The following is a 13,260-nucleotide window of genomic DNA, read 5'->3' on the forward strand; positions in this document are numbered from 1 at the left end:
AGTGGAGTGTTATGGAGTGGTGTGGAGTGGCGTGGAGTGGAGTCTCATCAAGTGGAGTGGCGTGGAGTGGAGTCTCATCAAGTGCAGTAGAGTGGAGTGTTATGGAGTGGTGTGGAGTGGCGTGGAGTGGAGTCTCATCAAGTGCAGTAGAGTGGAGTGTTATGGAGTGGTGTGGAGTGGCGTGGAGTGGAGTCTCATCAAGTGCAGTAGAGTGGAGTGTTATGGAGTGGTGTGGAGTGGCGTGGAGTGGAGTCTCATCAAGTGCAGTAGAGTGGAGTGTTATGGAGTGGTGTGGAGTGGCGTGGAGTGGAGTCTCATCAAGTGCAGTAGAGTGGAGTGTTATGGAGTGGTGTGGAGTGGCGTGGAGTGGAGTCTCATCAAGTGCAGTAGAGTGGAGTGTTATGGAGTGGTGTGGAGTGGCGTGGAGTGGAGTCTCATCAAGTGCAGTAGAGTGGAGTGTTATGGAGTGGTGTGGAGTGGCGTGGAGTGGAGTCTCATCAAGTGCAGTAGAGTGGAGTGTTATGGAGTGGTGTGGAGTGGCGTGGAGTGGAGTCTCATCAAGTGCAGTAGAGTGGAGTGTTATGGAGTGGTGTGGAGTGGCGTGGAGTGGAGTCTCATCAAGTGCAGTAGAGTGGAGTGTTATGGAGTGGCATGGAGTGTCGTACGGAAGAGTTGAGTGGCGTGGATCGGAGAGGAGTGAAGTGGAGTGTCATAGAGTACCGTATAGTGTTGTGGAGAGAGTAGAGTGTCATAGATATGAAAGGCGTGGAGTTGAGTGGCGTAGAGTGGAGAACAGTGTCAGAGTTGACTAGAGACCGTTGTAGAATGTAGTGTCATAGAGTGTCGTGGAGTGGTGTTGAGTAGAGTAGAGTACAGTGGAGTAGATTGTCATAGGGTGGAATGGCATAGAGTGGAGTGGAGTAGAGTGGACTAGTGTGTCGTAGAATAGAGTGGAGTAACGCGGCATGGAGTGGCATAGAGGGGGTTGTGTAAAGATTCACAGGGTGAGTGGAGTGGAGTGCTGTAGAGTGGAGTGTCATACAGCGGGGTAGATTGGCATAGAGTGTCATGGAGTGGTCTAGAGCAGAGCGGAGTGGGGTAGAGGATGTTGTGTAGAGTGTTGTATAGTAGACTGGAGTACAGTGGAGTAGATTGTCATAGAGTGGAATGAAATAGAGTGAAGTGGAGTAGAGTGGACTAGTGTGTCATAGAACAGAGTGGAGTAACGTGGCATGGAGTGGCATAGAGGGGGTTGTGTAGAGATTCACAGAGTGGAGCAGTGTCGTAGAATGGTATAGAGTGGAGTAGAGGGCTGTAGAATGGAGTGTCATAGAGTCGAGTAGAGTGTCAGTAGAGCAGAGTTTAATGGAGTAGAGTATCAAAGAATAGAGTATCGTGGAGTGTAATTGAGTGACATAGAGTGGTGCAGAGTAGCGTATGGTAGAGTTGAGTGGAGCGGAGCGGAGAGGAGAGGTGTGAAGTGGAGTGTCATGGAGTACCATATAGCGTTGTGGAGGAGGTAGAGTGTCGTAGAGAGGAAGGGCGTAGAGCTGTGTGGTGTAGAATGGAGCACAGTGTCCGAGTTGAGTAGAGTGTCATAGAGTGGAGTGGCGTAGCGGATGTTGCATAAAGTGGAGTAGAGTGCTGTAGAGTAGAGTGTCATACAGCGGGGTAGTTTGGCATAGAGTGAAATGGTACAGAGTGTCATGGAGTGGTCTAGAGCAGAGCGGAGTGGCGTAGAGGATGTTGCATAGAGTGGAGTAGAGTGTTGAAGAGCAGAGTGTCATACAGCGGGGTAGTTTGGCATAGAGTGTCATGGAGTGGTCTAGAGCAGAGCGGAGTGGCGTAGAGGATGTTGCATAGAGTGGAGTAGAGTGTTGTAGAGTAGAGTGTCATACAGCGGGGTAGATTGGCATAGAGTGTCATGGAGTGGTCTAGAGCAGAGCGGAGTGGGGTAGAGGATGTTGTGTAGAGTGTTGTATAGTAGACTGGAGTACAGTGGAGTAGATTGTCATAGAGTGGAATGAAATAGAGTGAAGTGGAGTAGAGTGGACTAGTGTGTCATAGAACAGAGTGGAGTAACGTGGCATGGAGTGGCATAGAGGGAGTTGTGTAGAGATTCATAGAGTGGAGTAGTGTCATACAATGGTATAGAATGGAGTAGAGTGCTGTAGAATGCTGCAGAGTGGAGTAGAGTGTCAGTGGATCAGAGTTTAATGGATCAGAGCATAAAAGAGTGCAGTATCGTGGAGTGGAGTGTCGTAGAGGGATGTATGTCGTTACAACGCACACTTTTACAACGCATGCACTTACAACGCATTTTTTACAACGCACAATCCATTACAACGCATGACATTACAACGCAGGACACTACAACGCATTTTTAAAAACTACCTTTACAACGCATTTCCATTACAACGCATACTACCTTTACAACGCATACCATTACAACGCATAATATTAAATTGCATTTAAGGTAAGTATTAGATAGTATAGGGGTAAAAATTACTATTCTAACTCCAGGGAGTGCAACAGTAGGGTAAGTGTTGGATAGTATAGGGTTAAAAATTACTATTCTAACTCCAGGGGGTGCAACAGTAGGGTAAGTGTTGGATAGTATAGGGGTAAAAATTACTATTCTAACTCCAGGGGGTGCAACAGTAGGGTAAGTGTTGGATAGTATAGGGGTAAAAATTACTATTCTAACTCCAGGGGGTGCAACAGTAGGGTAAGTGTTGGATAGTATAGGGGTAAAAATTACTATATTATGCGTTGTAATGGTATGCGTTGTAATGGTAGTATGCGTTGTAATGGAATGCGTTGTAAAGGTAGTTTTTAAAAATGCGTTGTAGTGTCATGCGTTGTAATGTCATGCGTTGTAATGGATTGTGCGTTGTAAAAAATGCGTTGTAAGTGTAGTGCGTTGTAAAAGTTGCGTTGTAAAGGTTGTTCCCCCGTCGTAGAGTGTAGTGTAGTCCACTATTGTGTTAGTGGACTTGCTCCTTTCACAGAGCACCTCCGTCTGGTACCTGCTGCCGTCACCATTGCTGCTGCTGACTCGGAGGTCAGGAGTTCGAGGCCCTCGTCCACCCGCAGGCTTATGCCTGCGCCTCATCCCGGGTGGTCTAGTGGCAGAGCATCACTGCCCTTCTGTCTCTCTTTCTGCTTTTTGGTGTCTCTTTTTCTGCCTTATTCTGTCTCTCTTTCTGCTTGTTTCTATCTCTCTTTCTTCTTTTTCTGTCTCTCTTTCTGCCTTTTTCGGTCTCTCTTTCTGCCTTTTTCTGTCTCTCTTTCTGCTTGTTTCTGTCTCTCTTTCTGCTTTTTCTGTCTCTCTTTCTGCCTTTTTCGGTCTCTCTTTCTGGTTGTTTCTATCTCTCTTTCTTCTTTTTCTGTCTCTCTTTCTGCCTTTTTCGGTCTCTCTTTCTGCCTTTTTCTGTCTCTCTTTCTGCTTGTTTCTGTCTCTCTTTCTGCTTTTTTTCTGTCTCTCTTTCTGTCTTTTCTGTCTCTCTTTCTGCTTTTTTCTGTCTCTCTTTCTTCCTTTTGGTCTCTCTTTCTGCTTTTCTCTTCCTTTTTAGGTCTTGCCTACGCAGCGCGCATGCGCTGCATAGGAAAAAGACCTTTAGAAATCGATCCAGTTTTTCAGGCAAAAACGTGCACGCGTTGCATTGCTTTGAATGGGAACGGGTGCACGTTTGGCGATTTCCTTGCGGGAGCGAGCGGCACCATGTGGTAGCAATTATCGTGCTTGCTACCACAAGGGAAAGGCTGCCTGCTCTCGGCCGCACTCCCCTCCACCCCCTACTTGCACGAGGCACGCGCGCTTGTTTTTTAATGTTCTGTAGTAGCTGTGAATTCTATTAATTGCTGAAATGTGAACATGGCCAAATACACCCATTTATGCCCCCCTGCCAAGAGTAATTTCCTTTTGCGGATAGACAAAATCTGGTCCGTGGGCGCTTTGAATAAAAGGACAGGATTTGTGCCCCATCACAGAAATCAGGTTTTTATGCAGGCTGCCCGCATATCCATGAGATCACAAAGATGGCCAGCTGCCGCCTCCTTGTTTAAAATTTGAAGGCTTACTCACTGCTTTGGGCAGCAACCATTGGTTTCCAGGAGTGCATGGGGTCACCTGGGTGGCCGTCAGCGGTGCCAGGACAGGTTTAAATATACCTTTTCACCACATTGCTGCTTCGCTGTACCTGGGGACTGTGACGCGAACCCGGTGATGCATATCTACCCAAAGCACTTCTTTTCCCACCTTCTCGTCCCTGTGGTTAGCACTATTGAGAGAGATTATTACAGTGTTGCCTCTTTACTCAGGAAGCAAATTTACTAGGGGGTTGGTTCGTGATTAGAGGTCTATACATGTCTGAGCATGTCGGGACGTGGACGGGGGAGGAGTCATGTTTAGACACATAACAGATAGACAACATTCGCTATAGGAATGTAACTGCAGGCACATTCAAGATAGATTTGTTTTTAAGCCTTAGCTCAAGCAGGGGCAGTGGTTTACAGTCTGTAGTGAAGGGCCGGGGACATGAGCTACAGCGATCGCCCTTAGTGCTTCAGGATTCTCTGTTACACAGAGCTAGGGATGCTCTGGGATTTGTGTCTGTGCTGGCCCTTCAGGATTCTCTGTTACGCAGAGCTAGGGGTGCTCTGGGATTTGTGGCTGTGCTGGCCCTTCAGGATTCTCTGTTACCAGAGCTAGGGATGCTCTGGGATTTGTGGCTGTGCTGGCCCTTCAGGATTCTCTGTTACGCAGAGCTGGGGATGCTCTGGGATTTGTGGCTGTGCTGGCCCTTCAGGATTCTCTGTTACGCAGAGCTAGGGATGCTCTGGGATTTGTGGTGTGCTGGCCCTTCAGGATTCTCTGTTACGCAGGGCTAGGGATGCTCTGGGATTTGTGGCTGTGCCGGCCCTTCAGGATTCTCTGTTACGTAGAGCTAGGGATGCTCTGGGATTTGTAGTGTGCTGGCCCTTCAGGATTCTCTGTTACGCAGACCTAGGGATGATCTGGGATTTGTGGCTGTGCTCGCCCTTCAGGATTCTCTGTTACGCAGAGCTAGAGATGCTCTGGGATTTGTGGCTGTGCTGGCCCTTCAGGAATCTCTGTTACGCAGAGCTGGGGATGCTCTGGGATTTGTGGTGTGCTGGCCCTTCAGGATTCTCTGTTACACAGAGCTAGGGATGCTCTGGGATTTGTGGCTGTGCTGGCCCCTCAGGATTCTCTGTTACGCAGATCTGGGGATGCTCTGGGATTTGTGGCTGTGCTGGCCCTTCAGGATTCTCTGTTACGCAGAGCTAGGGATGCTCTGGGATTTGTGGTGTTTCGGCCCTTCAGGATTCTCTGTTACGCAGACCTGGGGATGCTCTGGGATTTGTGGCTGTGCTGGCCCTTCAGGATTCTCTGTTACGCAGAGCTGGGGATGCTCTGGGATTTGTGGCTGTGCTGGCCCTTCAGGATTCTCTGTTACGCAGACCTAGGGATGCTCTGGGATTTGTGGCTGTGCTGGCCCTTCAGGATTCTCTGTTAAGCAGAGCTAGGGATGCTCTGGGATTTGTGGCTGTGCTGGCCCTTCAGGATTCTCTGTTACGCAGACCTGGGGATGCTCAGGGATTTGTGGCTGTGCTGGCCCTTCAGGATTCTCTGTTACGCAGAGCTGGGGATGCTCTGGGATTTGTGGCTGTGCTGGCCCTTCAGGATTCTCTGTTAAGCAGAGCTAGGGATGCTCTGGGATTTGAGGCTGTGCTGGCCCTTCAGGATTCTCTGTTACGCAGACCTAGGGATGCTCTGGGATTTGTGGCTGTGCTCGCCCTTCAGGATTCTCTGTTAAGCAGAGCTAGGGATGCTCTGGGATTTGTGGCTGTGCTGGCCCTTCAGGATTCTCTGTTACGCAGACCTGGGGATGCTCTGGGATTTGTGGCTGTGCTGGCCCTTCAGGATTCTCTGTTATGCAGAGCTGGGGATGCTCTGGGATTTGTGGCTTTGCTGGCCCTTCAGGATTCTCTGTTACGCAGACCTAGGGATGCTCTGGGATTTGTGGTGTGCTGGCCCTTCAGGATTCTCTGTTACGCAGAGCTAGGAATGCTCTGGGATTTGTGGCTGTGCTGGCCCTACAGGATTCTCTGTTACGCAGAGCTAGGGATGCTCTGGGATTTGTGGCTGTGCTGGCCCTTCAGGATTCTCTGTTACGCAGAGCTGGGGATGCTCTGGGATTTGTGGTGTGCTGGCCCTTCAGGATTCTCTGTTACGCAGAGCTAGGGATGCTCTGGGATTTGTGGTGTGCTGGCCCTTGAGGATTCTCTGTTACGCAGAGCTGGGGATGCTCTGGGATTTGTGGCTGTGCTGGCCCTTAAGGATTCTCTGTTACGCAGAGCTAGGGATGCTCTGGGATTTGTGGCTGTGCTGGCCCTTCAGGATTCTTTGTTACACAGAGCTAGGGATGCTCTGGGATTTGTGGCTGTGCTGGCCCTTCAGGATTCTCTGTTACGCAGAGCTGGGGATGCTCTGGGATTTGTGGCTGTGCTGGCCCTTCAGGATTCTCTGTTACGCAGAGCTAGGGGTGCTCTGGGATTTGTGGCTGTGCTGGCCCTTCAGGATTCTCTGTTACGCAGAGCTGGGGATGCTCTGGGATTTGTGGCTGTGCTGGCCCTTAAGGATTCTCTGTTACGCAGAGCTAGGGATGCTCTGGGATTTGTGGCTGTGCTGGCCCTTCAGGATTCTCTGTTACGCAGAGCTAGGGATGCTCTGGGATTTGTGGCTGTGCTGGCCCTTCAGGATTCTCTGTTACGCAGACCTGGGGATGCTCTGGGATTTGTGGCTGTGCTGGCCCTTGAGGATTCTCTGTTACGCAGAGCTAGGGATGCTCTGGGATTTGTGGCTGTGCTGGCCCTTCAGGATTCTCTGTTACGCAGAGCTAGGGATGCTCTGGGATTTGTGGCTGTGCTGGCCCTTGAGGATTCTCTGTTACGCAGAGCTAGGGATGCTCTGGGATTTGTGGCTGTGCTGGCCCTTCAGGATTCTCTGTTACGCAGAGCTAGGGGTGCTCTGGGATTTGTGGCTGTGCTGGCCCTTCAGGATTCTCTGTTACGCAGAGCTGGGGATGCTCTGGGATTTGTGGCTGTGCTGGCCCTTCAGGATTCTCTGTTACGCAGAGCTAGGGATGCTCTGGGATTTGTGGCTGTGCTGGCCCTTCAGGATTCTCTGTTACGCAGAGCTGGGGATGCTCTGGGATTTGTGGCTGTGCTGGCCCTTCAGGATTCTCTGTTACGCAGAGCTAGGGGTGCTCTGGGATTTGTGGCTGTGCTGGCCCTTCAGGATTCTCTGTTACGCAGAGCTAGGGATGCTCTGGGATTTGTGGCTGTGCTGGCCCTTCAGGATTCTCTGTTACGCAGAGCTAGGGATGCTCTGGGATTTGTGGCTGTGCTGGCCCTTCAGGATTCTCTGTTACGCAGAGCTAGGGATGCTCTGGGATTTGTGGCTGTGCTGGCCCTTCAGGATTCTCTGTTACGCAGAGCTAGGGATGCTCTGGGATTTGTGGCTGTGCTGGCCCTTGAGGATTCTCTGTTACGCAGAGCTAGGGATGCTCTGGGATTTGTGGCTGTGCTGGCCCTTCAGGATTCTCTGTTACGCAGAGCTGGGGATGCTCTGGGATTTGTGGCTGTGCTGGCCCTTCAGGATTCTCTCTTACGCAGAGCTAGGGATGCTCTGGGATTTGTGGCTGTGCTGGCCCTTCAGGATTCTCTGTTACGCAGAGCTAGGAATGCTCTGGGATTTGTGGCTGTGCTGGCCCTTCAGGATTCTCTGTTACGCAGAGCTAAGGATGCTCTGGGATTTGTGGCTGTGCTGGCCCTTCAGGATTCTCTGTTACGCAGAGCTAGGGATGCTCTGGGATTTGTGGCTGTGCTGGCCCTTCAGGATTCTCTGTTACGCAGAGCTGGGGATGCTCTGGGATTTGTGGCTGTGCTGGCCCTTCAGGATTCTCTGTTACGCAGAGCTAGGGGTGCTCTGGGATTTGTGGCTGTGCTGGCCCCTCAGGATTCTCTGTTACGCAGAGCTAGGGATGCTCTGGGATTTGTGGCTGTGCTGGCCCTTCAGGATTCTCTGTTACGCAGAGCTAGGGATGCTCTGGGATTTGTGGCTGTGCTGGCCCTTCAGGATTCTCTGTTACGCAGAGCTAGGGATGCTCTGGAATTTGTGGCTGTGCTGACCCTTCAGGATTCTCTGTTACGCAGAGCTAGGGATGCTCTGGGATTTGTGGCTGTGCTGGCCCTTCAGGATTCTCTGTTACGCAGAGCTAGGGATGCTCTGGGATTTGTGGCTGTGCTGGCCCTTCAGAATTCTCTGTTACGCAGAGCTGGGGATGCTCTGGGATTTGTGGCTGTGCTGGCCCTTCAGGATTCTCTGTTACGCAGAGCTGGGGATGCTCTGGGATTTGTGGCTGTGCTGGCCCTTCAGGATTCTCTGTTACGCAGAGCTAGGGATGCTCTGGGATTTGTGGCTGTGCTGGCCCTTCAGGATTCTCTGTTACACAGAGCTGGGGATGCTCTGGGATTTGTGGCTGTGCTGGCCCTTCAGGATTCTCTGTTACACAGAGCTGGGGATGCTCTGGGATTTGTGGCTGTGCTGGCCCTTCAGGATTCTCTGTTACGCAGAGCTAGGGATGCTCTGGGATTTGTGGCTGTGCTGGCCCTTCAGGATTCTCTGTTACGCAGAGCTAGGGATGCTTTGGGATTGTGGCTGTGCTGGCCCTTCAGGATTCTCTGTTACGCAGAGCTAGGGATGCTCTGGGATTTGTGGCTGTGCTGGCCCTTCAGGATTCTCTGTTACGCAGAGCTGGGGATGCTCTGGGATTTGTGGCTGTGCTGGCCCTTTAGGATTCTCTGTTACGCAGAGCGAGGGATGTGCTGGGATTTGTGGCTGTGCTGGCCCTTCAGGATTCTCTGTTACGCAGAGCTGGGGATGCTCTGGGATTTGTGGCTGTGCTGGCCCTTCAGGATTCTCTGTTACGCAGAGCTTGGGATGCTCTGGGATTTGTGGCTGTGCTGGCCCTTCAGGATTCTCTGTTACGCAGAGCTAGGGATGCTCTGGGATTTGTGGCTGTGCTGGCTCTTCAGGATTCTCTGTTACGCAGAGCTAGGGATGCTCTGGGATTTGTGGCTGTGCTGGCCCTTCAGGATTCTCTGTTACGCAGAGCTGGGGATGCTCTGGGATTTGTGGCTGTGCTGGCCCTTCAGGATTCTCTGTTACGCAGAGCTAGGGATGCTCTGGGATTTGTGGCTGTGCTGGCCCTTCAGGATTCTCTGTTACGCAGAGCTAGGGATGCTCTGGGATTTGTGGCTGTGCTGGCCCTTCAGGATTCTCTGTTACGCAGAGCTAGGGATGCTCTGGGATTTGTGGCTGTGCTGGCCCTTCAGGATTCTCTGTTACGCAGAGCTAGGGATGCTCTGGGATTTGTGGCTGTGCTGGCCCTTCAGGATTCTCTGTTACGCAGAGCTAGGGATGCTCTGGGATTTGTGGCTGTGCTGGCCCTTCAGAATTCTCTGTTACGCAGAGCTGGGGATGCTCTGGGATTTGTGGCTGTGCTGGCCCTTCAGAATTCTCTGTTACGCAGAGCTGGGGATGCTCTGGGATTTGTGGCTGTGCTGGCCCTTCAGGATTCTCTGTTACGCAGAGCTAGGGATGCTCTGGGATTTGTGGCTGTGCTGGCCCTTCAGGATTCTCTGTTACACAGAGCTGGGGATGCTCTGGGATTTGTGGCTGTGCTGGCCCTTCAGGATTCTCTGTTACGCAGAGCTGGGGATGCTCTGGGATTTGTGGCTGTGCTGGCCCTTCAGGATTCTCTGTTACGCAGAGCTAGGGATGCTCTGGGATTTGTGGCTGTGCTGGCCCTTCAGGATTCTCTGTTACGCAGAGCTAGGGATGCTTTGGGATTGTGGCTGTGCTGGCCCTTCAGGATTCTCTGTTACGCAGAGCTAGGGATGCTCTGGGATTTGTGGCTGTGCTGGCCCTTCAGGATTCTCTGTTACGCAGAGCTGGGGATGCTCTGGGATTTGTGGCTGTGCTGGCCCTTCAGGATTCTCTGTTACGCAGAGCGAGGGATGTGCTGGGATTTGTGGCTGTGCTGGCCCTTCAGGATTCTCTGTTACGCAGAGCTGGGGATGCTCTGGGATTTGTGGCTGTGCTGGCCCTTCAGGATTCTCTGTTACGCAGAGCTGGGGATGCTCTGGGATTTGTGGCTGTGCTGGCCCTTCAGGATTCTCTGTTACGCAGAGCTAGGGATGCTCTGGGATTTGTGGCTGTGCTGGCTCTTCAGGATTCTCTGTTACGCAGAGCTAGGGATGCTCTGGGATTTGTGGCTGTGCTGGCCCTTCAGGATTCTCTGTTACGCAGAGCTGGGGATGCTCTGGGATTTGTGGCTGTGCTGGCCCTTCAGGATTCTCTGTTATGCAGAGCTGGGGATGCTCTGGGATTTGTGGCTGTGCTGGCTCTTCAGGATTCTCTGTTACGGAGACCTAGGGATGCTCTGGGATTTGTGGCTGTGCTGGCCCTTCAGGGTTTTTTTTTTTTTAAAACCTTTATTGTCATAGTCAAATTTTACACAGCTTGTTACCTACATCCTGCATTGATACAGGCCGGTAGCGACAACTCAGTATCGAGAGTGATAAGCATTACGGGGTAAGTACCTTCCAGTTAACACAGCTTATACGCCTACAACCCTGAGGGGCCGGCAGCAGAATAGGAACAACAGTCGACTTATATGGGAGGCGAACGCAGAGTCGTAACTCCATTAGAGGTCAAACAAGATGTAGTCTAGGTTTCGTTTTTCTGTATTAACTAACTCAAAGAAAACACAACATTAGCAACCTCCACCATACCTAGTATGTGGAGTACTGTATCGTACAGCGCGGGACTACGGTACCTCGCAGCGCACCACAGAGGAAGGTGGGAGCATGACGTGGCGCAGCCCCGGCTCAGAAAACCGCTGCTCTGGGAGGGGGGTCGGTATGAACCAATCAGGAAACTAAGAAAGTGGTGTTACCATCGAGAATGCCATGCAATCTACCCCAGTTGGAAACTAGGGTCCCAGGACCTCGGAGCTAGGGGAGCTCCAGGGCCCCCGCCCACCCCCCCCCCGGGCCCCAGGAATGCGCTATGTGAGTACCCTGGAGTGCATGTAGCCGATCCGAGTGCGTCAAGAAGCACCGTGCGAGGTGTGTACCAGGAGGATGGGGCAAGTGGGGTGAGGAGACGCAGCAGCAGGGAAAGTTATTGGGGGCCAGTCGCAGGTCAGCCCATAGCGGGCGGGCAATCCCCCCCTGAATCTCCACGCGGACTTCCCCCCGCCCCAATCGAGTCCTGAGAGCGTAGGAGATAGTCCCTGAGGGGCCCCCATAAGTCTTTGGGACGGGATTTGCGAGGTAACAGGTCGGCGTAATTGTGGAGTTGCTCCTGCCAGGTTGTCATTGTCTCCAGCCAAGTCTTAAATTTGGGCGCTCGCCCTCGCCCCCATCTGCACGCCACATGTCGCTTAGCAAGCAAAAGCCCCAATGCGAGGAACCTTCGATGTGCCTTTAGCGCGGGGCAGGAGCGGCCCAGAAGGGCGATAGTAGGGCAGGGCGCTATATCCATCCCGACCATCACGGAGAGGGCAGCGAACACCTCAGTCCAGTAGGTAGCCACTGATCGGCAGGACCACGCCAGGTGCATGAAATCTGCTCCCGGCTCCCGGCACCGTTGACAATGATCACCATCCCGGAGGCCAAAGCGGTACAGCTTGGCAGGAGTGAAATAAAGGCGATGCAGAAATTTATAATGCACCAAGCGGAGACGTGCATTGCCCGTCACTGCAGTTATGTGGGAGCAGCTTTCCTCCTATTGGTCATCCGTCATGGGATCACCCAGGTCATTGTCCCAGTCCTTCCGCGCCCTCAGCGAGGGGGGGTCGGGAGCTTCCCGCACCTGGGCATATAGCAGCGAGACCACATGCGTCGGGGCGGGCGTCTGGAGCAGAGTGTGTAACGGTGCCACGGTCTCAGGCTCCTCCGGGAAGTTTGGCGTAACAGCCCTGACATTTTGCCGAAGTCGAACGTAGAGGAATGTGTCCATCGCAGACGGAGTAGCGTCTCCAAAGAAGTGCGCCGACGCCCGAAAGCTCCCCTGATGGTATAGATCTCCCCACGTATGAATCGCCAACCGAGTAAGCATCCGGCGTCCAAGCTCTTCGCAAGTGACACTCAGTCTGGGGTCATGCGCCAGGACCATGCGGGGAGAATACAGAAATTTGGCATTCATGTACTTCGCCAGGCGTCTCCAGGCCTGAACTGTGCAATCGACCGTAGTGGGGTCGCGAGTCCCCGGTTGAACCTCTGTGTAAAGGTACCCAGATGGCTGCGCAGGTCTCATGAACCCATCCTCAACTGCAAGGTGGGCCATAAAGGGGGGGGGATGGAGCCAGTAAACAGCGAAATGGCCTTGGGCGCAGTCATAATATTTCTGAAAGTTAGGGACATCGAGCCCCCCCTGATGATAGGGCAACATGAGTGTCCGTAGTCCGATCCGGGCTTGTTTCCCGCCCCAGATTAGCCGAGAAATCTGGGAGTTCAGGGTCTTGAAAAAAAATGCCCCCGGGCTATAGGGGATATTGGTAAACAGGTACAACAATTTGGGAAGCACCACCATCTTGATCAGGGAGATGCGTCCCGCCATGGACAGAGGGAGGTGGATCCATTGCGTGATTTGGTCCGTGAGTTTGTCCAAGACAGTCCCGTAGTTAGCTCTGATCATGGCTTCTTTATTCCTGGTTACTCGCACCCCTAGATAAGTAAGCTCGTCCGCCTCCCACACCAAGGGATAATCCAGCGGGAACCGCGTGGTATTGTCAGTCAGGGGGAACAGAGCAGACTTCGCCCAGTTAATTTGTACGCCCGCTATGGCTCCGAACTTAGTCACCTCACGTAGTAATGGGTTGAGATTTTCCCGCGGCTTGTGGACGAACAGGGTCATGTCGTCCGCATATAACGCGATAAGAAGTTGGCGCTCTGGGTAAATCAGAGAGCGATGCTTGTGGTGTTGTCGCAGTTTGGCCGCCAGCGGTTCTATGGCAATGGCAAATAAGACGGGGGAGAGGGGGCATCCCTGCCGGGTGCCTCTGTGGATAGTGAAGGGGGCAGAGCGGGACCCGTTCAGCAGAACCGTGGCCCCAGGCTGTCGGTATAACAGCCGGATCCAGTCGAGAAAATTGAAGGGCACTC

Source organism: Triturus cristatus, chromosome 3_1, assembly GCF_964204655.1.
Source record: "Triturus cristatus chromosome 3_1, aTriCri1.1, whole genome shotgun sequence".
Classification (NCBI taxonomy): domain Eukaryota; kingdom Metazoa; phylum Chordata; class Amphibia; order Caudata; family Salamandridae; genus Triturus; species Triturus cristatus.